Source organism: Ipomoea triloba, chromosome 13, assembly GCF_003576645.1.
Source record: "Ipomoea triloba cultivar NCNSP0323 chromosome 13, ASM357664v1".
Lineage (NCBI taxonomy): Eukaryota > Viridiplantae > Streptophyta > Magnoliopsida > Solanales > Convolvulaceae > Ipomoea > Ipomoea triloba.
In genome coordinates this window covers 26115937-26137127 of record NC_044928.1, presented here as the reverse complement: position 1 = coordinate 26137127, position 21191 = coordinate 26115937, and positions in this window count along the sequence as shown.

Sequence of the window (21191 nt, the reverse complement as noted above, 5' to 3'; positions counted from 1 at the left end):
AACATCAACATCCTTTTTCAAAAAAACAACATCAACATCCTCATCGAGACTTGTAGTCCAGTGGTCTCTAGCTAGTCCATCCTCCCAACCACAAACCCATGCTTGAACGTAACTCTACAGATTGCTTGTCATTTGGATGGGAAGTCAAGTAAGGGGGTCAAGTCTTGGACCTTTGTGCTTTGCTTACCTATTGTAGAATATCATTTGAGCCTAACGTTCATTAAATACTATTATTATTTTTTACCTGCCCAAAATATAATTTCGACAAAGTTTATGATAGGGTCGATCCCATAAAATTATCATTGTCTCTGTTTGTGAGAATTGTTACGAAAAGTACACGTCCTTAAAATCTATCCAATTTTACACCCCTTTCTCAAATTAACCTTGTAGTATAACAAAATGACTGGATTAGAAAGAAAACATTCCAAAGACCTATGGGAACACCTCAGCCGGCAAGGAAGGAGTCAATCGTGTTCCTAGGGTTTATTTCTAGCCTAGAAGAAACTAGAGGCCCAATAGGCACCTTAACAGTTGGAGAGAACACTACAACTACAAAAACTAACTCGAGCCCCTAGAGATCTGGGCCTAATATCCAATCATTGGCCTAACAGTAGTGGGAGGCACAACCCAGCCTGGCGCAACATACAGTTACGATACTGGCCCCGGCCCAACGCTTAGGTAAAGTTGCTTCCCACACAATTGAGCAATCCACAAGCTGGGGGAGGCCAACAAGAGAATGGTTAAGACCCTAGAGCATGGAAAGGATGTCCAAAGAGACTTTGTAATGAGCCCAATAAGGCTTCATGTAGGGAAGGTGGCAAAAGATCCATGACATACTCATATACATACATGGAAGGCGGTCTAAAAAGACTTCATAAAAAAAGATATTTTTTTTTCTTTCTCTTTTTCTTGCCAGGAATGCGGTCTAAGAAGACTTCAATATTTTTTCCTAACTAGCACGGCAGAGGAAAGAAAAACTCTTATTACATGCCATGTAAGCAATGTGGTTGGATTCCACTAGAAAAAATATCATAATTGCACAGATTTTACTTGTTTGATTGTTCAATTACACATAATTCAATAAAACAAAAACAATAAAGTTCAGTGACCTAATTGACAGTTTTTCTTAAATTTAATGATTTTTTTTATTACTATTAGTTTTTGTTTTGCATACTACATTGACATTTGCATTTTATGGGATTAAATTAATTTAATCTTGGGTTCATTTAGGATAGCATACATGTCAAATTGTCAAGTTAAACGTAATTATTTTAAAAAATGTAGTGCACCATACTTGATAAGCATAGTGCATTATAGTTATTGCTCCAAGTGCAAGGAGGATCATATCTCAATATCATACAGCCGCCCTAAAAGAACAAAGGGCAATTAAGGGAAGTAGTGAGAAAATAGAATCATTAATTCACTATATGAAGTGAGGAAAGGTAAGATAAATGGATAATCATGATGCCAATAAACAATAATGAGTTGTCTAGATAGATGAGTTCTCCTGTTATAATTTCGAATTTTATCTAAAATAATTTCATGAGAAGTATTTTCTAATTTTATATTTAAAGTCATAGATATCAAATTTATCAGGATAAATATTTCCCATCGTGAGACTCTGGTAAGGCAAGCACTTAACTACAGAGTTCCTATTGCTAAAGACCTTGTGGTCTAGTGACATCCGATTTACACTCTCACGTGTAAAGGAGTGAGTTCGAGCATCAGTGGAGGCGATTGTTGACTCTTTGTGCTTCAGTAGGTTGAGAAAGTAGCTATGCACTCAAAAAAAAAAAAAAAAAGTGAAATAAGTAGGCGAACATTAACCATTTAACCACGTCTCAAATCAAGCGGGCTAAACTCGGTCATGTCCAACACTTATTTCTTATATAGAGATTATTTTTGTCTTGTAATCCCTTTGCCACCATTCTTAAAATGTAAAAAAAAAAAAAAAAAATTGAATTTTACTCATTTATATTACAAACTAAGGCATTTTAACACTACACTAGTATACGTATATAACATCCATCCATTAATTATTTTTATTTAATATTAAAATAAAAGAGAAAAGGCAATTTTGTCTTTTATTTACAAAAATACAATATATATTTTTATTTGTAATAGTAGCTACAGGACTTTTTTTTTTCTTATGATATTGTAAAATTAAAATTTCTAATAATATTGTGATAGGATAAAGCTATATGGTCATTGTGTGGCTACTAGTGCCTTTGCCCACATGGGCAACCGACTGGTCACAGGAAGTGAAGTTTGAGAGCAAAGAGCAGGGATCGAGTCTCATCCCTACAGTGTGACCTTCCAGATATTGTCGGAGAAGATTAAGAATTCAATCTTTTGAGAGCAAAATTTTCAGTCTTTGTTTAGTTCCAAACTAACATCATCCTTTAATTTTTTATTCATAAGAAGATTCTAATATTCCAAATGTCTTCTAAGGAGTCAAAGTGTAGTTTTCTTTTGCCGTCATCATGAATCAGTTTGCCGCATGAGAACTTTATCTAATTGTTTTTTGGTTATATAATACTCCGTATTTTTTAAATAAATAAACTTTAGCTAATTTACCAATATAAGGGGAAAAGGGGTATAATAAATTACTAAAGTTTAATTGGAAAAGATAAAAAGAGAAATAAAAATTTCCCGAGGACATAATGATCAATACAATTTTTTTAATAGTGATATCATGGCAAGTTTACTCAACATTATTAATTACTAATCTTGAATTATGTGGCCTGAGATGTAGTAGAAAATTATTCGAGAAAAATCTTAATCACTACTCATGAGTGTGCACTGTGCACTGAGTAATATTCTTGATGTGGATTCTAAAAGTACGTGTATTTTGATATCTCGATATAGAAGAGTTATCATTTTAGATTTAGTGAACGCATTCTGATGAGTACCGCTCATGTTTTGAGTAACCATTTTAACTCATGTAGTTTTATCACACTCATACAATACCTTTTTTTTTTTTTTTTTTTTGAAAATCTCTCACTCATACCATACCTAAACAAACTAAAATACTCTTTACTACAATGCTACATTTATCTAAAATACTTTTTAAAAAAAACTGCAAGAGTATTTTTGTCATATTAACTATATTGAGAAAAGAAAGAATATATATGTTTTTTATTAACAACAAAAATATTAAAAGTATTGTAATAATTTTGGTAATATTATTTGATTTCACTTTTAAAAAAGTAATTGAATTTTAGAGGAAATTCATCACCAACTAATTCTGTGCATGTTTATTTTATTTTATTTTATTTTTGTTTTAGCACGATATATAATAACAAGAATATATATTTGTCAGTGGAAAAGTACACAAACGAATTTTATATTGTCCTCTTAATGCATTGCACGTCAAAAGTAGATATTCCATGACTTCCAATGAAAAGTGTGATAATTAGTTGATTAGCCTAAACTTAAAAAAATTGGAAAAACAAAACAAAAAGTGATATCATGTCCATGAATGCTAAAAGAGAATGGATGACATAATAAAAAAGTAGTATTTTAGTTTGTGCTACTTTCTTTAAGTTTAGTGTTTGAATTTTGGGTGTGGAGTTTATGGGCTCCTTTCGGTGGGTTAGGATGTTAGGTAGGCTACTAAGAACCACGGCAAATTATGCTGTGGATCGTTTTTTTTTTTTTTTTTTTTTTTTTTTTAAATTAGTAAACATATTGCTGAATATAGAGTTGTCCAAAAATGTGTGAATGTAAAGGTTTCAAAGTGTGAATGTAGCGTATAGAAATCGTGAATGTAGATTTATAATTGTGTGAATGTAGAGTTGCCCAGAAATGTGTGAATGTAGAGGTTTCAAATTGTGAATATGGAGTATAGAAATCGTGAATGTAGAGTTATGCATGTGTGAATCTGTAATAGAGTTAAGAAGTTCTAGCAACTTGTAGCCCTGTAATGTGTGAATGTGGAGTTCTCAAGTTGTGGATATAGAGTATAGGACCTGTGAATATAGAGTTTTGAATGTGAATGCATAACAGTGGTAATATAGTTACTAAACATATAATCCTGTAATTTTCAAAAAAAAAAAACATATAATCCTGTAATGTGTGAACGTAGAGTTTACAAATTGTGAATGTAGAGTATAGTGTATGTGAATGTAGACTCAGGTCCACCTTGCAAGGTGAACCTGAGTCCACGGCATAACAACCCTAAGAACCACCTTTATTTTTTTTTTAATTTTTTTTTAACAATTTTTCAAAATGATAATTATCATATAATTAAGTATAGGCTAATTGTTGAGCATTGACTTTAATTGGAAGGTCAAATCTAGCACTATATTAATTATATCATCGTTACATAAGTATAAGAAAATAAATTTATATTTTCACTATTAGAACTTTTGACGCAATGGTAAGCGCTTGACTTGACAATTTGTATCAGAGCAAGGTCACACGTAAGTATGTGGTGTAGTTGAGGCTAGCGTCCGCTTGGAGGGTCAGCTAAGTAGAAGTTATATATATAATATGATCAAGATTAAATCGGATAAAACTAAATAAATAAACAAAATGGTAGGATTGAATCTTACAAGAAATTAGTTATGCATGAAGTGACGGTTTTAGTCCTTCAGAGACTATTTTCTACCACTACTTTGTCACTTAATAAAGTAGTTGATTTGGTCCTTCAAGAACGTAACTAAAATTGCTACGATATGCATTCGGAAGAAGAGATTAAATATGATTACGCATATAACTCAGCGACTAAATTTGTACCACTGATATAACTGGAGCACAAAAAATACAATTTTTCTAAGATGTAACTATATAAGAGAATAAATAAACATTGAATCAATAATCAATAAGACCTTGTGGTTTAGTGATACCAGGTTGCACCTCCATATGGAAGGGGGTGAATTTGAGCCTCAGTCGAGGCAATATTGGTTTTTTTGTGCTTCATTATGTTGAGAAAGTAGTTATGAACAGATATTACATTCTAACAAAGTCGGTAGTACAAAAAAAAAAAAATAGCAAAGTGCTTTTTTTTTTTTTTTTTGAAAATAATCAAGTGCCTTTATTGCTATGATATATAAAGAAAAAAAATAGAGTACAAAGGATGTGATGCAATAACGTACGACATTTTGAGATGTCAATGCTACACTAATACAAAGTGCCTTTACTGTTATGTGTACGTATATGTACAAGGAAAAATTTATTTCATACTTCCACTCTCTGTATGACTTTCAGTTTACATACATGTTGACAAATGTAACATATGTGACATTTTAGAATTTTACAGCCGGTTTGATTCGCTGAAAAATATTTGGAAGGAAATAAAATTAAAATTTCATGAAAAATAAATTTCAAAAAAATGAATTCCATTGTTTGATTGGTGGAAAAAAAAAAGTACTGAGAATATGAATTCAATTGTTTGGTTAGGTTGTGAATTGTAAGGAATAATGAGTATAAAGATAATTATATTCCTACGCAATAATAACAACAATAACAACAATAATAATAATGGTAATTAAAAAAAGTTAATGAAGAAATAATTGTCTTATTTATTTTTCATTGAAAACAAAATACTAGGGACCCTGAAAAATGTTTTTCATGAACCAAACAAAGAAAAAACTAATTTTCTTAAAATTCAAAGGAAACATTTTTCAGCGAACTAAACATGCATTTGGTAACCCTATTCTCCAAGGTGGATTCTCAATACCAGAACATAATTATTGAATGAATCAAGTGTGAAGGCATTTTGAAGATCAGCCATATATTTTTAGTGCATGCACCATGATATGTACATATCCAAAATTTTCTTTCCACAAATGCTAGAACAATAATAACTATAATCAAAATTTTCTTCCCACAAACCACGTGTGCTTATCCAACTTATTCTTTACCTAATATTCAGCAATATTTCAGTGACACCCATTATTTGTACAATAAGTTTAATGATGCGTCTTAATTAAATCCCCCAGAATTAGCAATTTTCATTTTTATTGGTATAGACACTAGGAATCCGATGTTACTTTTAGGGGAGTTTGGTTCAAGAAAATTACATCATCTTGGATATATTTTGATGATATTAATTGACTAGTATTGTCTATGTGCGATGCATAAAAATAGGTGCTCAATATTAGTACTTTATATTAAAATCTTAGGCTTATCTAGATTTTATATATTTATATTATTATAAATAATAATAATAATAATAATGTAAAACATTTTTATACATTTGATATTTAGTTTTTAGGAAATAGCTAGCATATAACTCCAATATATAATGTGTGTATCATTATTATTATTGAAGAAGATAAGAAAATATATGGTGCATGATAACAATAGTGGAAAAAATAACAGAAATTATAATGGTAGGGGTATGTTTGTCCAAAATATTGTATTTTTTTTGTTCAAACAGAAGAGGGGGATACCCAAAAAAAGGGAAAAAAACCTAGGTAACGGTTGTCCCGGACACAAGGACTCGACGGTTGAACTGCACTCCAATGCGGTCTTCATACAGCATGGTTTTAATCGCAACGGATTGTATAGTACAAGCCTTATAGCATAATGTATAAAAAATGTAATGGAAAAACGAATATAAATATCTGTCAATCCTAATTGGGATAAGATTCAAATATGAGACGTGGGGATCCAATTACACTTGTACGTTTGATTAATACATTACATTGTTTGAAAATCTTATACTCCGTATTATTTAATGAAATTTTAAATTCTCTTAATTTTTAAAAATAATTTTGTAGCTATGGATGGGTCTAATAATGTTATGGGTATGGGGTGGATTTTACGTGATGAGCATGGTCATTTTATTGCAGCGAAATCTAAGGCCACTGCTGGGTCTTACTCTGTAAAGGAAGCTGAGGCGGCAACTATCTAGGAGGCACTAAGTTGGGTAAAGGAGCTAGATGTCGGGGATGTGGACGTAGAAATGGACGCCCAACTTGTTTATTATGCTTTAATGTCTGAACCTTTCAATTCTTCTTTTGGTCTTATTATTGGTGATGTAAAAGAAACTGCATCTGAGATTCATGGTGTAGTTTTTTGTTGTGTTAGGCGATCTGCGAATCGTGCTACCCATGCTATTGCTCGGAAAGCCGTTTCTGAGTCAGGTTGCGGGGAGTGGTTGTACTCTCCACCTGAGTTCCTTGTTGACGTTTTGAATTCCGATTTAATGAATTAAGCTTTTACTCTAAAAAAAAAAAAATTAAATTTGTAATTCATATTTTATTAGATTTTTTTAATATATCTTTTCACCCAAAATTTTGAGATAACTAGTTATAAACACATACAGCGTGATCGAAATTGAGAAATGCTCAATGAAAATAAAGATAGTAATAAAAATATATGATTGAAACACATAAAATTTACAGTTATTAGAAGATGCATGTAATTATAATTTTTTATGTTATGAAATATTATTATTTCACAAATTTCTAAAAAAAATATATATTGAGCTTAGTATGTATTGTGTTTCAAAATGGTTATATTTTTGAGAAATGCAAATAGTTTTCTTTTAATTTTTTTTGTTCTAATTAGAATTTTAACATCAATATCGTAATAAATGAAATTAAAGACAAGATATTTTTTAAATGAATTTTAAACTAATTTTTTTTAAAAAAATAAAAGCTAAGATTTTAAATAAGAAATATATTAAAATAGATACACGTTGTTCATTGATTCAAAACTATTATTAAGTTAAACTATCTAAAAACTATATGTATGTGTTTGTATATTTTACATTGTAAGTTTACGTTAAAATTGGTAAAAGAGAAAATATCGATGGTATAATTGGTAAGAATATATAAATGTACAAACACAAAACACATCAAAGTAAAGCATTCAATACCATCCACTTATACCACTACCAAAATCTTCATTCTAGTTAAACACTAATGTTAATGGAAATGTAAAAAGAAAAAAAAAATGTGAAGAGAAAAAAAAAAAAAAAAAGAATGTTTAAAAGTACAACACAAATAACCCCCAAAAAAAAAAAAAGAAGAAAAAAAGAAGAAAGGAAATAAAAATTGATGCAACTATACTTACAACATAATTTTCATTCTTAGTTAAGAATTATCATTTTTTACTCTTATTAAAGTTTAGATTAGTGGTAGAGATTAGAGATATACTCTGTAATATTTATGAGAATAATGATATAGATTAGAGATATACTCCGTAATGTTTATGAGAATAGTGATATAAATTAGAGATATACTCCGTCAAATTTATGAGAATTTAATAACTTGGACAACACATAACATAGCAATGATATTGATATATGACAACTCTAATTAACATTTACTAAGTAATGAATACTACTGTGATTTGACGTGCATTAATTCAAATGCATTAATTCAAATGCAACGAATATAATTATATTGTGATAAATTCATCATTTGTGAATTGTGCATTACAATTTACAACCACAATAAGCAATGACAAATACAGTAATTACCTAGAATTGAATTTATGTTCATAATTATATGTTCAACAATAAATATTTTTGTTTAAAAAAAAACAATAAATATTTTAAAATATAACAAGTAATTACTCTTTATATCAATTTGTAAAGGAAAAAGTGTCAAATAGGCCACTGAACTTATCGCTTTTGTGCAATTGGGCCATTGAACTTAAAAAGTGTGCAATTCAACCATCAAACAAGTAAAATATGTGCAATTAGGACATTTTTCTAAAAATTTTTAATTCAATTTGAGTTGAAAACATTTCAATATTGACTCCCAACTAGTATGGTAGAAGAAAATGCCACTCTTAATACATATATGTTAGTAATATAATTCGATTTTATCAGAAAATTTTTGTAAAAATTGTCTAATTGCACAAATTTTACTTGTTTAATGGTTGAATTGCACACTTTTTAACTTTAATGGCCTAATTGCACAAAAGCGATAAGTTCAGTGGCCTATTTGACACTTTTTCCATTTGTAAATAAGGTAATTTTAAATTACGAAATGATTTTGCTTTTTAAAACATAAGAGGAGCGACCGTACCCCAAAAAAGCTCATAACCTTACTTCGTAATAGTCCTCAACCAAATCTTATCACCATAATCGTTCTTATTAAGAATCCTATTGGATTCGTAAGCACACCAAACCTCTCTCACTTGCAAGAAAAAGCTTGACAAGTTTATCATTAGTACTTTGATTGACGAGAAGGTTCACAATCGCTAGTCGAAAATGCATTCTAAATGAAGTTCAACTTATAACTCTAGCCAGCAAATGACCACACAAAGATAAATTAGCCTAGGCTACTCATAATTGAACAACTCAAATCAAGAAGACCAATAAACAACTCTTACAAGAAATTGAACTTAAAACTTTGTGGTTATCAAACTAGTTATCTAATTAACTCGGGCGTGAATTACCTCCACTTATCAGCAACTAGGTTTTGCACCCAGTTGATGTACTCTAAAATAACTTTCCACCCTGGATTAATCAAACGGCTACCTTGATCAAGAATATGAATAAATTAATTATTATTAAATTAAATAATATGAGCAAGATACCCCATCACAGAGTGGCAGGTGGGAACACAAAGACTGAAGAAACATATATATCATTTATAAATAGGTGAGGATATGGAGCCCATGACCAAATTTGTGAGTGGGAATACTCTCCAAAATGATCTCATTCCAGTGTTGACTAAAGATTCTCCACTAGCTAAGTCATGGAAAATGATGATGATTTGAGTTGAAGAATTTAATGTAAATGTTGGCAACTCATTTGGAGCCATATGTTACTTATTTAATTATGAATGTGATCGATTGCATTATAGTCCATCAAAGAAAAATTCCACAAACTAATTTAAAATCAATTAACAAGTGACTTGTAAATTAAAATACAAGACTCCCTTGCGTGGATACAGATTTCAAAGTGGATAACTGACTCATGGAATGATCCTTTTTGAATAAACACTGCATTTATATGGTCTCTCTAAGATCGATATGATGTTGCAAAAACCATGATTAACTTTATCATTTCCATTAATTTTAATTTAATGGGATAATCGATCTAACAGTACCCCCCACAAGTCCTTGCTTGGCTAGTTGGCAGTCAAAATCGTCAAATGTGAAGTACGTAGTACGTTTATTTAAAAAATTCAATTCAATTTTTATTATATCAAATTCAATTCACAGTCTGATGAGAATCACAGCTCATTATTTTTACATATGTACGTACAATAAATTATTGGGGGGTAGGGGGTGGAGGGTGCATTGTTAAATGCACAAGTCTTGCTTTTTTAGTTGTTGTGGTGAAAGCCATCTAACTTGAAGTCTTATCTAAAAAGTATAAATGGGTTCTATGTCAACATATTTATTGTCGCTTGTTGGGAAGTTTAATATTATTGTTGTGTGAGTGACTCTTATGTAAGAACGTCTCATTGATCCGGAAGACGAGTCAAATTAATATGAAAATTTAATATGTATATTGAAAAATATACTACTAATCAAGAATAAAGTGTTTGTCACTTATGAGACTTGAACTCACTCATATTTATGTAAGAGTGTAAACCAAGTGCCACTAGACCACAAAATCTTTAACAAATATACCATGTTTAATAATATTTATCATTATGTACTAATATATCCATAAATCTAAACCTTAATGTCCATAAATACTAAACAAAATGTATATCATATGTATTTTTATTCAGTTTAGAGTAGGTTCATAATGTTTCTTCTATATGTTCATAAAAACAAGGCTTAATGTACATAAAAATTATACTAAAGTAATGACTTTATATGTACATAGATTTTTTTTTTTAAATATATATCAATATTGGTCATTTAAAAGATCTGGTTAGATCTTTTTAATGATATATTTTTATACATTAATTTTTTTTTACAAAAATAAAAAAGTAAAAATAAACTTAAGTTGAAAAAAAAATGTATAAGGAGAAAAATAGAAGTTTCGATTCAATTATACACTCAACTTATAAAATAGTGCAATATATTAAAACAGATAGTAACTTATTAAACTTGCTTATACAAAATCCAAATATGATGGTTATGGTCCCTCCCCCTTTATTTTTGGTTTTTAAATTGCAAATGTCAAATTATTAATTTTTTCTTTGGGTATATCTAGAGTTTTCACCGTTGAATGACTAATCGGGGATATAATTGAACTCTTGACTATTAATTAAGAATGGATGAGTCTCTTCCACTCAACCACATCCTAAATTAAAGATTCCTTTGTTGATATTATGTTGATCCATTGGATGACATTGTCTTCTTCATTGTCAGATAAACAAAGATTCCTTCATTTTCTTCTTTCAGTCATCTTCTTCACCAATAGCTTCATCTCGTCTTCTTCCGAAACAAGAAGAAGACGAGATTACGAAGAAGACAACAGATTTTCGTAATGTCTCAATTTTCAACGTTGGAAAAAAAATAAAGGAGTTTGGAATTTTTCACAGCTTTCATTGTCAGATAAACAAAGGAATCATTTTTTTTTAGAAATTAAAATAAAAAATCAAAAAGATTTTAAAATAAGAAATAATATGCCAAATAATGATGTTAATGCCATGTCAACATTACATAATATTTATAGAATTATTATAGGTAAAAATAAGGCGAAAGAATTTAATTGCGTGAGTTTGGATATGAAATTATAATTTTTTTTTAAAAAAATTTGGTGCCTAATTATTATTTCGTAATAATTTTAATAACTTTTTTGAAAGGATAATTTAAATAATTTTTTTGATCTTTATTCCTAAATTATTTAGTGTGCAAACTTCTAATACCAAGTGCCTTCATAAATTTGACACATGCATGTAGAGAAGGGTATTCATAGAATTCAAAATTTGTATAAATTTATGCGACTTTATCTAATTAATAATTTATGATGAAATCTTTTAATCATAAATAATTATTTGATAAGAAAAGTTTAAATTTAATATTTATTATTAAAATTCTCATTATTTTATATAATTAAGCTTGGAATAAAATAACAATTTCCTAATATAATAGGCCACTTATCCCAAAATGGACTCCTGCTATGGATAATTAAGTTTGACTTCAACTTTTTATAATTTAACTTTTTACAATATTTAATTTTAATCTAATTAATGAATATAATTTATATATTTAAAAATTACATTAACATTTATATTAAACTCAAATTTGAAAATGATAAAAATCATTAAAGAAAATATTTTTTTAAAAAAATAAAAGAGTCAATGTGGGCAATAAATATAGTTTATAAGACATAAAACAGGAATTAAAACAGAAATATATAAGAAAAATAAATGCATATGGAAAATGATTTCTACCCCTATAATTATTGCTCTCAAATTATTTTTTTTTCAAAATTTTCTGAATTATTAGTGAGCTGGTTGATTTTATTGTAAGTTAATAAGAAATTTACGTATCTTTTTCATATCTAATAAAAAGATGACACGTGCTGAGTAATTGATAAAGAATGGTGCTACACTGTTACATGTGTGCCAGTGTGGGAGCAACCTCTTGAAATAATGAGTTCTTTGTACGTAGTAAGCAAATATCTAACATATGTGTTCAACTGGGTTTTTATGATTTAGATCCTCTCAAATGTTCTATTATGTCGGGGCGTGGAGTTCTTGGAATTAGGATTTCAACCTTTTGGAAAGAAAGAATGGTGCTACATGCCTACATGCATATAAATTTGCACAACCATATATAACTTTACTTGATGATGACTAAATAGTGATGAAGTAGACTTATTCAGCAAAAAAAATTATAAAATATAAAATTAATAATTTTGTATGATTATGTGTGAATAACATTTTTCTAGTCTAAAGAATATATGCCGGAATTATTTAAGTCAAACTTTTCATACTTATTCTCAAAAAACCTTTTCGTTTTTACCTCGATTATCTGTTCTGCTGGGAAACTCTCAAGTCTAAAGTCTCCTTCGAGTCTTCGATTTTTGTCTCTTTTTCCTATTATTACTTTTATACCACTTCCCTTTTCCCTACCCGAAGTCAATAATTGCTTTTCCAATTAATAATTTATCGCTTTAGGACTTTAGGTGTCTTTAGCTTATACGCAATTACGCATGCTCTCGTTTTAATATTAAAAATTTCCAATTGAACTAAAGTACGGCACGTTGCTTGTAAAATACATAATACTAATAATAATAATATCTACTAACTTAGATATTTAATATTTTCAAAATAAACCTTAATTTGTTTAAAATGAATATTTTTACTCCATCTTTTTTACTCTGTTTTTTTTACTTGGCATTGTTCGATTGCATGATTATTTTTGGTCCTCCATCAACAAACATATATAAATGGCATTAAATATGAGGAAATTTCAATCTATTAAGTTCTAACTGTTAATTTTTTTATGGTCATAAATTTATATGTGTAACACCCCAATTTTCACATCTTGGATTTATTACAAAATCCTTAAAATATAATACATTGCGGAAGCGTCTAACCAGCAGGAAACTGGGTGTTACCGCCATGCTTAGGTATCTTTCCTATACCTAAACGCTAAGGCTAAACTTACAAACTCAAATAACCATATCAATATCCAGATATGTACATATGGAAATAATCCTTCCAGAGTGTCTATTCTAGGATAGAGTAGTCTTCAACCTCGACTCCCATCCTATTCAGAGCTCATCGGCCATAGGGGCCCACACTAGACTGCATCTAATAAAGGACACAATGAAGTGTAGTTAGCGCGACGGCTAAGTAAAGATATCCGTGGTCACTCGAAAATAAACAAAGGTTTTCGAAACCACAATTAGTAATACAATAAGGTAAGGTAAACGTTACCCAGCAATCGCAGTCTACCTGCAAGCAGTCTAACAACAAGCAAATTTCACATTACATCAGTAATTTCGGCACATAACACAGCCATTAATTCACCCGTGGGGTACACAACGCCCACACAACTGTTAGGACACCCGACAGTTAGCTCTCGCACATCACCCGTGGGGTACACAACTCCCACCATTAATTCACAGGTGGGGTACACAACACATCCACCTTTAATTCACAAGTGGGGTACACAACACATCCACTTTTTAATTCACACGTGGGGTACACAACACATCCACGTTTAATTCACACGTGGGGTACACAACACATCCACGTTTAATTCACCCAACACTCAGCGAATAGACTTCTCTCTGCAGTACCGATTAATCGTACAGACTCCCTCACCTTCATTAATTATTACCACATGACTCCATAACCAATATACTTATTCAAGTATATTTCCCCAACCCACATACTTAGGTTAGTGTTAGTCACATCACAGAAATTCAAGTACAGGAGTCACAATAATGTTCAAAACATAATTATCTTCCACGTTAATATAATGCACAAAAATAATATTTGTCAAAATTGTTTCTAACCATTCTTTTTCAGAAAATTTCAGCTTGGCGCAATCCGAAAGATTGAGCCGGTAAAAATAGTTCCCGAACTCTTTTTCACTTGAAATTTTTATGGTAGAACCCCAACTTATAGTACTTGATGTCCATAAAAAGTTTTGGTCATTTTGATCCACGAATAAACACAGAAAATTACATTTTTGCCCTTGGCAGTGTGCTGTCCAGAGTTTTTCTCTCTGGACCAGTTTTGGAAAAAAATTCGAAAACCATACTTATACTACTCCGATCATTATGAAATTTTATATGCGGGTTCTACACTTATAGAACTACATGTCTAAAAAAAATGGGATCAAAATACCTTACCGATTTTTCCCAGTAAATCTCGGAAGTTACTGCCAGAGACTATCCTTATTTCTTTTCACTATTTTCACAAGTATAAGCCTATATGGGCATAAATACAACATATACATGCATAAATTAGCTATGGACATGCCTAGTAAATTTACCAAAAATCAAGGTAGAGAATTTGAGCCAACTTTTAGATCTATAACATAGTACATAATTTTCACGTAAAAATTCCTAATCATGTAATTTCCTAGCAATTGTCTACTTCAAGTGATTGGGCCAACTTAAGGGATTCCTTACCTCAATAGAAGATTTCTAGAACCGTAGAAGTGTTAGATCTTCCCTCGAATCCAAAGCCCCTAAAAACATCACCATAACAACAATATTTTCATGCACTAAACATTGACACTTAAGTTCTAGAGATGAATAAATCTAACAAAGTCTAGGATCTTACTTACACTTAATCCTTGCGTAAGAAAAATATTTTGGTGCTCCTTGATCACAATGGAAGACTAAAATTATTTCTCTTCTTCTTTCTCTAAGTGTAAAATCCGAAAATGAGAGAGAGATAGGTGATCTTGGTGTGATTTTGTTCTTGAACTACAAGTAACAAGTGCAACTAGGCCATACTTCCATTAATGCCTCATTAATTGCTCAATCCAACTTAGATTTACTTGCCACATGTCAACACTCCATGAAGTCCTTACAAGATCTCAAATCTAATTGGCCAGTTTATGCTTAAATCAGATGAATGTTCGGAGGATTATAACTTAATTCGGGAAAATTCTAATACCAAAATTATCGTAAAAATATTCCCGTCGCAAATCACCAATTTTGGAAATTTTCCGGTAATCCGCCAAATCTAGGTTCAGAGTCCGTAACAATTTATCCCTTACAGTCCATTTAAGATTTTCCTTGAACTAACTAGAAATTCAGGCTTGATCATATGATACTTAATAATCCCAATTCTAGAAAATTCGAACTGAATCTATATCCTTAAAATTTCTCGGTTCGTGACCGGTACGTAGTTCGCAGCTTATCGATAATTAGTCTTACTTAAAAAAAATCCTTCTGAAGTACCGAGAGATCATCTCATAAGTGTCATAGCTTAAAAAAAAATATTTTCGAGCCTTAACTTTGTCGGAAAAAAACCGAGGGGTTACAATATGTATCATTCCACTGCTACAGATGCTTAGGTTGTGGAGACATGGATTGCAATTGAAGAAAAAATGAGACTCTAGCCGTGAATTAGGGATTTTTCAAAATAAAAATAAAAATATAGCGGGTCAACCCATTTTGTATACAAAGATCGAAATGTCATTGTATTTAACGTCATTTGAACATGTTTGTTGGCGAAAAAACAAAAAATACTCATGTCACAATAATACTATGATCAACATGGAGTGTTTAAGAAAATTAAAAATAACTAAAAGTAGAATGACAAATAAATTAAGGGTAAAAAATTGAATCATCAATCCAATGAAATTTTAATATTTATAATTATAAATTTGTTTTTGTACTTGCATACATTTAATTGATTCCTTTTAAAATAAAGTCTCATATTGCATATAGAGTCTTGCTTAAAGGGATTTATGGTTGTGCAGCCAAGTAAGAATGGTATAGTTACGTTCCATGCTTTTCCAGGAAAGCAAGTCCCTGCAAGTGGTCATCACTTGTCATTTATCAGCTACTCCAAACATTATGGTTTTTGTCATAACCTTCCTAAAGTCAAAACACGCACAAATTTCTTCCATATGGAGTAGACTACTTAAATTGTCTATTTATGTCGTCTTTCTCCATATAATTGACATGTATTTATTATTTTTTACAATAGGAGTGAAAGCATTATATATATATATATATATATATATATATATATATATATATATATATATATATATATATATATATATATATATATATATGAGATGGATTAGGTAAGAAGCAACTGTCCAGAATAAAATTGAGCACCAATCACAACAGTTTGCGTGTCAAGATCTAACGGATCAAAAACATTGTTAAAAAAAAATGCGGTGACATTTTCGTAAATAATTGAACTTTGAAGTGCAAGTAAATTGTGTTAAAAATGCAAGTAATGGTTTCATATAGTGCACCTAAGTGCAAGTAAAATGTATTGAAAATGTAACAAATAATGTACACCTAACGTTATCATTAGTTGCACCAAACGTTATTATTAAGTGCAACAATATGAAAGACGTTATCGTTAGGTGCACCAATGTTAAAAAGGTAAATTACTTGTACTATTAAGTGAAAATGATTGCACTTTTAAGTAATTTTACTTGCACAGTTGCACCAGTTACTTGCACTATAACACATGCTACTTGTATCAAAGTTTGAGTTATTTACGAAAATTCCGTCACGTATTTTTAAAAAAAATAACATCTGATCCATTAAATCTAGACACGTGGACGGTCGTATTTGTTAATTAATGACACATAATATGTTGATTGCATACACATAATATGAATGTTATTTTGGATTAATTTTTTTTTTTTGAGAAAAAATGTTATTTTGGATTAATGTTCACAATGTAAGATAAATCCTAATTCAAATTTATTGATGTGATGAAATGGGCCTACAAGTGTATAATGAATGGTGTGAGCAGTTAGTATTATTTGAGTAATACAATTCAACCATATACGATACGATTTGGCTTTATACATTACGTAGGCACAACAATCTGAACTCCGTGCTAAAATTCACAAGCCGCTATTTATTTATTTATTTATTTTGCATTTTTATTTTAATTTGGACGGAGGAGGGGCTAAGGGGGTGGGGCTGTGAAGGAACAGATATTTGTACTAAAATTTTATATTTCATATTTAACTTGTGACAGGCATTACAAAATATAAATCGTCATATATTTTAACACTGACATTGATTTACAAGCAAGAAATAAGGAAATTGAGATGTGTGTCACATACAATTTTCTTAAAATAAATATGTTAGATGCTTTTTAGGATATACCGATTAATAATGTTTAATTTGAGTACAACGAATTAAATAGTCGAGAGTTTAAAAAAAAATAGTTGAGAAATCAAACAGGAAGAAAATAATTATGACCGAAGGGGGTTTGGAATTCTTTAAAAAAAAAAATAGAAAGAAGAGTTTTTTTTTTTTTTTTTTTTTTTTTTTTTTTTGAGCACAATAGAAAGAAGAGTTAGAAAGCAGAAATGCAGAATGCATGAGAATGCCATAATTGATACTTAAATGTTATTAACACATGACACCATCGTTCTCTACACTCTACTCATCGTATTTATTGGGAGGAAGACATAATTGATACTTATATTTTATTAATTAAGGTTATGTTTGGAAACTCAGCTCGAAAAATAACTTTCAATTCAGGAGTCATTTTCAAGATTTTTTGTGTTTGGGTATTAAAAAAAAAAAAAATTGAAACCACAGGCAAATATTCATTCTGATAAACAAAAAAAAAAAAAAAAAAAAGCCTAATTTAGTGTCAAATATCTTCTTAGATTTTTAGTTCGAAAACATTTTTCGAATTCTTTATTTTCATGTCTCTCACTTATCTCTCATTCCTCTTCAATCTAGTTTCTTGATAATCATTATCACCACCACCACCAAACCACCACTTATTATTATTACTAGTTTTATACGCGCATTGCGCGAATGGGTTAATGCCCAATGTTTATATTTAAATAAATATTTCAAAGTATATCAATGCAAGATTATATAGGAGAATTTTATAAATGGGTAATTGAATGTCGAATTTTTTTATTTAAATATCTAACTCAAAGTATATGAATCCAAGATAATAGAGAAAATTTATTATAATTATTACTAAAATAAATATTTGGAACCTTGTAAAATCGATAGTCTAAATATTTGGTCTAAAAATGATAGTCTAAATAAATACTACTTTTAATTTGAATTTTTCTAAGTGTTCTTAATTCTCTTTTGAGTAACATTGGCATTGTCTTCATCTTTACTATTTGTTCTCTTCCTTTTTGTTGGTAGTGTGTTATTTGCAATTCAGTTATTATTGGTAGCATAGATGACAACGTCATGCAATGAGATTATGATATAGGAGCTATGGACTTTCCTTTAGGTGTTCTGCTTGGGGTTCAGTTAGTTCAACCATTATTGTTGAATGAGTTATAGTGGATAAAGAAATCCCTAGTTTAAGAAAAAAGAATAAATAAATTAATAAAAATTTGAAAATTTAAAATATTATGTATTCCAAAGATATTAAAAGGTAGTTTCTCGCTTCAATTTGCTGGGTAATGGGTTATTTGAGTACTTTTATTGTCAACAAATCCCCCAAGTAGTTAATATGATTGCTTTCAAACTATTCTTTTTTATTTTTCTCATGGTATTAAAGAAATACATATGTATCATTTTTTGGTGTAACTACTAATTTATTTAATTTAATAAGAGTAAAATAGAGTGATTCCACTTCAATTTGTTGGGTTATTATTTGAGTACTCTCTTTGTCAACCAATCCCCAAGTAGTTAATATAATTAGCTTCAAATTATTTTAATTTTTTTTCATAGTATTAATAAAATACTTGGTAAATAAATATATAACATTATTTTGTACTATAACTTTGATATTTAATTACAAGATATTGTAAAAATAAGATAATGGACAATGTAATGAATATCAATTAATAAATTCGAATGTAAAGAATATTTGCATGAGAGAAAATAAAGACAATATAACTAATGAAATAAAGACAATATAATTAGCTTCAAATTATTTTAATTTTTTTTCATAGTATTAATAAAATACTTGGTAAATAAATATATAACATTATTTTGTACTATAACTTTGATGGTAAATAAATATATAACATTATTTTGTACTATAACTTTGACATTTAATTACAAGATATTGTAAAAATAAGATAATGGACAATGTAATGAATATCAATTGATAAATATAACTAATGAAAAAATGGCGGTCAAATTATTTAATCAAATGGATGGTTCAGATGAATTATTTAATCAAATAGATTGGTTAAGATAATTCAGATTAATATTATTAATAGAGATTACCTAATTTAACCTTACTTTTATGATTATTCGTTAAGTTTTCCGTTAAATATTCTCTTCTCCGTTAATATTCCGTTAACTTTTAACTTATCCATTAATTTCTATAAGAAAGGTCTGTCAAAAATTATTCATTATTAAAAAATTAATCAGAAAGTTATTTGTCAAAAATTATTCATTATTAAAAAATTAAATTAAATAAGAGAAATAATTTCATTAGTTATATTGTCTTTATTTTCTCTCATGCAAAGATTCTTTACATTCAAATTTATCAATTGATATTCATTACATTATCACCACCACCACCAAACCACCACTTATTATTATTATTATTATTATTATTATTATTATTATTATATAACAAACAATATGTTCATTTTCAGAAAATATGAACCAAACTAAAAAAATGTAATTTTTTAACTTTTAGTCAAATAGAAAATAATACTTTTTTGACCTTTAACCAAACAACATAAGTAATAAACATTTTATTTCTTATTAGTATAACATTTTTCAATATAAGTATTACATTTAATCTTAACCCGACCCGTCTTACTGATCTAACACAAATTTTTGCCTTTCCGAAAAACTTCCAAATGAACCCAAATTTAAAATTTAAGTTCGTTGTAACCAACATAATGATATATCTTGGCTTTAATATTGTTCAAATGTAGTGTCAGTTGAATAATATCAACTCCATTGGTGCAATATAGTGCGAAATCACTTCCTAAATATTTTCTCCAAAATATGTGCCAAAATCTTCTGATCTCCAATGTTTTCTAAATTGCTGCTAGTCATATCTCTTAGCTTATTGGTTCATCTATGTACATATTCCATGATTCAATTCTCATCCAAGCATAACATCTCTGGAAAGTCCAAAATTATTGTTTCCTTGTTTGAGTCTTCACATTTGGTAATTTTCAAGATTCTTTACTTTCATATTTATATCTTCAATTCCCATCTTTGACAGATATTTTCTCCTGCTGCATGCATTCTTTAACATCACATATTTCCTTTAAGTAAACAGTCAACACGGAAATCTCTTCCTATATCATAATGCTACGTTTACACTCACTTCATGTCATTATAATATTGTTTTGAAGTATTTATTACGATGTAGATAGATGGTGGGTGAAATGTATCTAATGAATATAATAATGCCATGCCAAGAAAATAAATGAAATAATTATAAGTCTTTAAGATTTTTTTTTTTTCATTTCTTTCCTTATTTGAACCAGTAGATCAATTAGCTAAATTTCTACGTCTTCCCATAACTTGAGTCTTCAAAGATTTGAAAAAGTTGGGTAGCCGCTTAATGGGTCGAGTTCACCGTCTTACTATCTAAATGTAACATCCTATGTAAGTATAAAGAATTAAAATTGACATTTCACTACTAGCTACATATATAAGTAGAAAATATACATTCAAAGTGATTGAGTCTCAGCTCACCTGTGACAGTGTGGGAACAACCTCTCAAAATGAAGGAGGC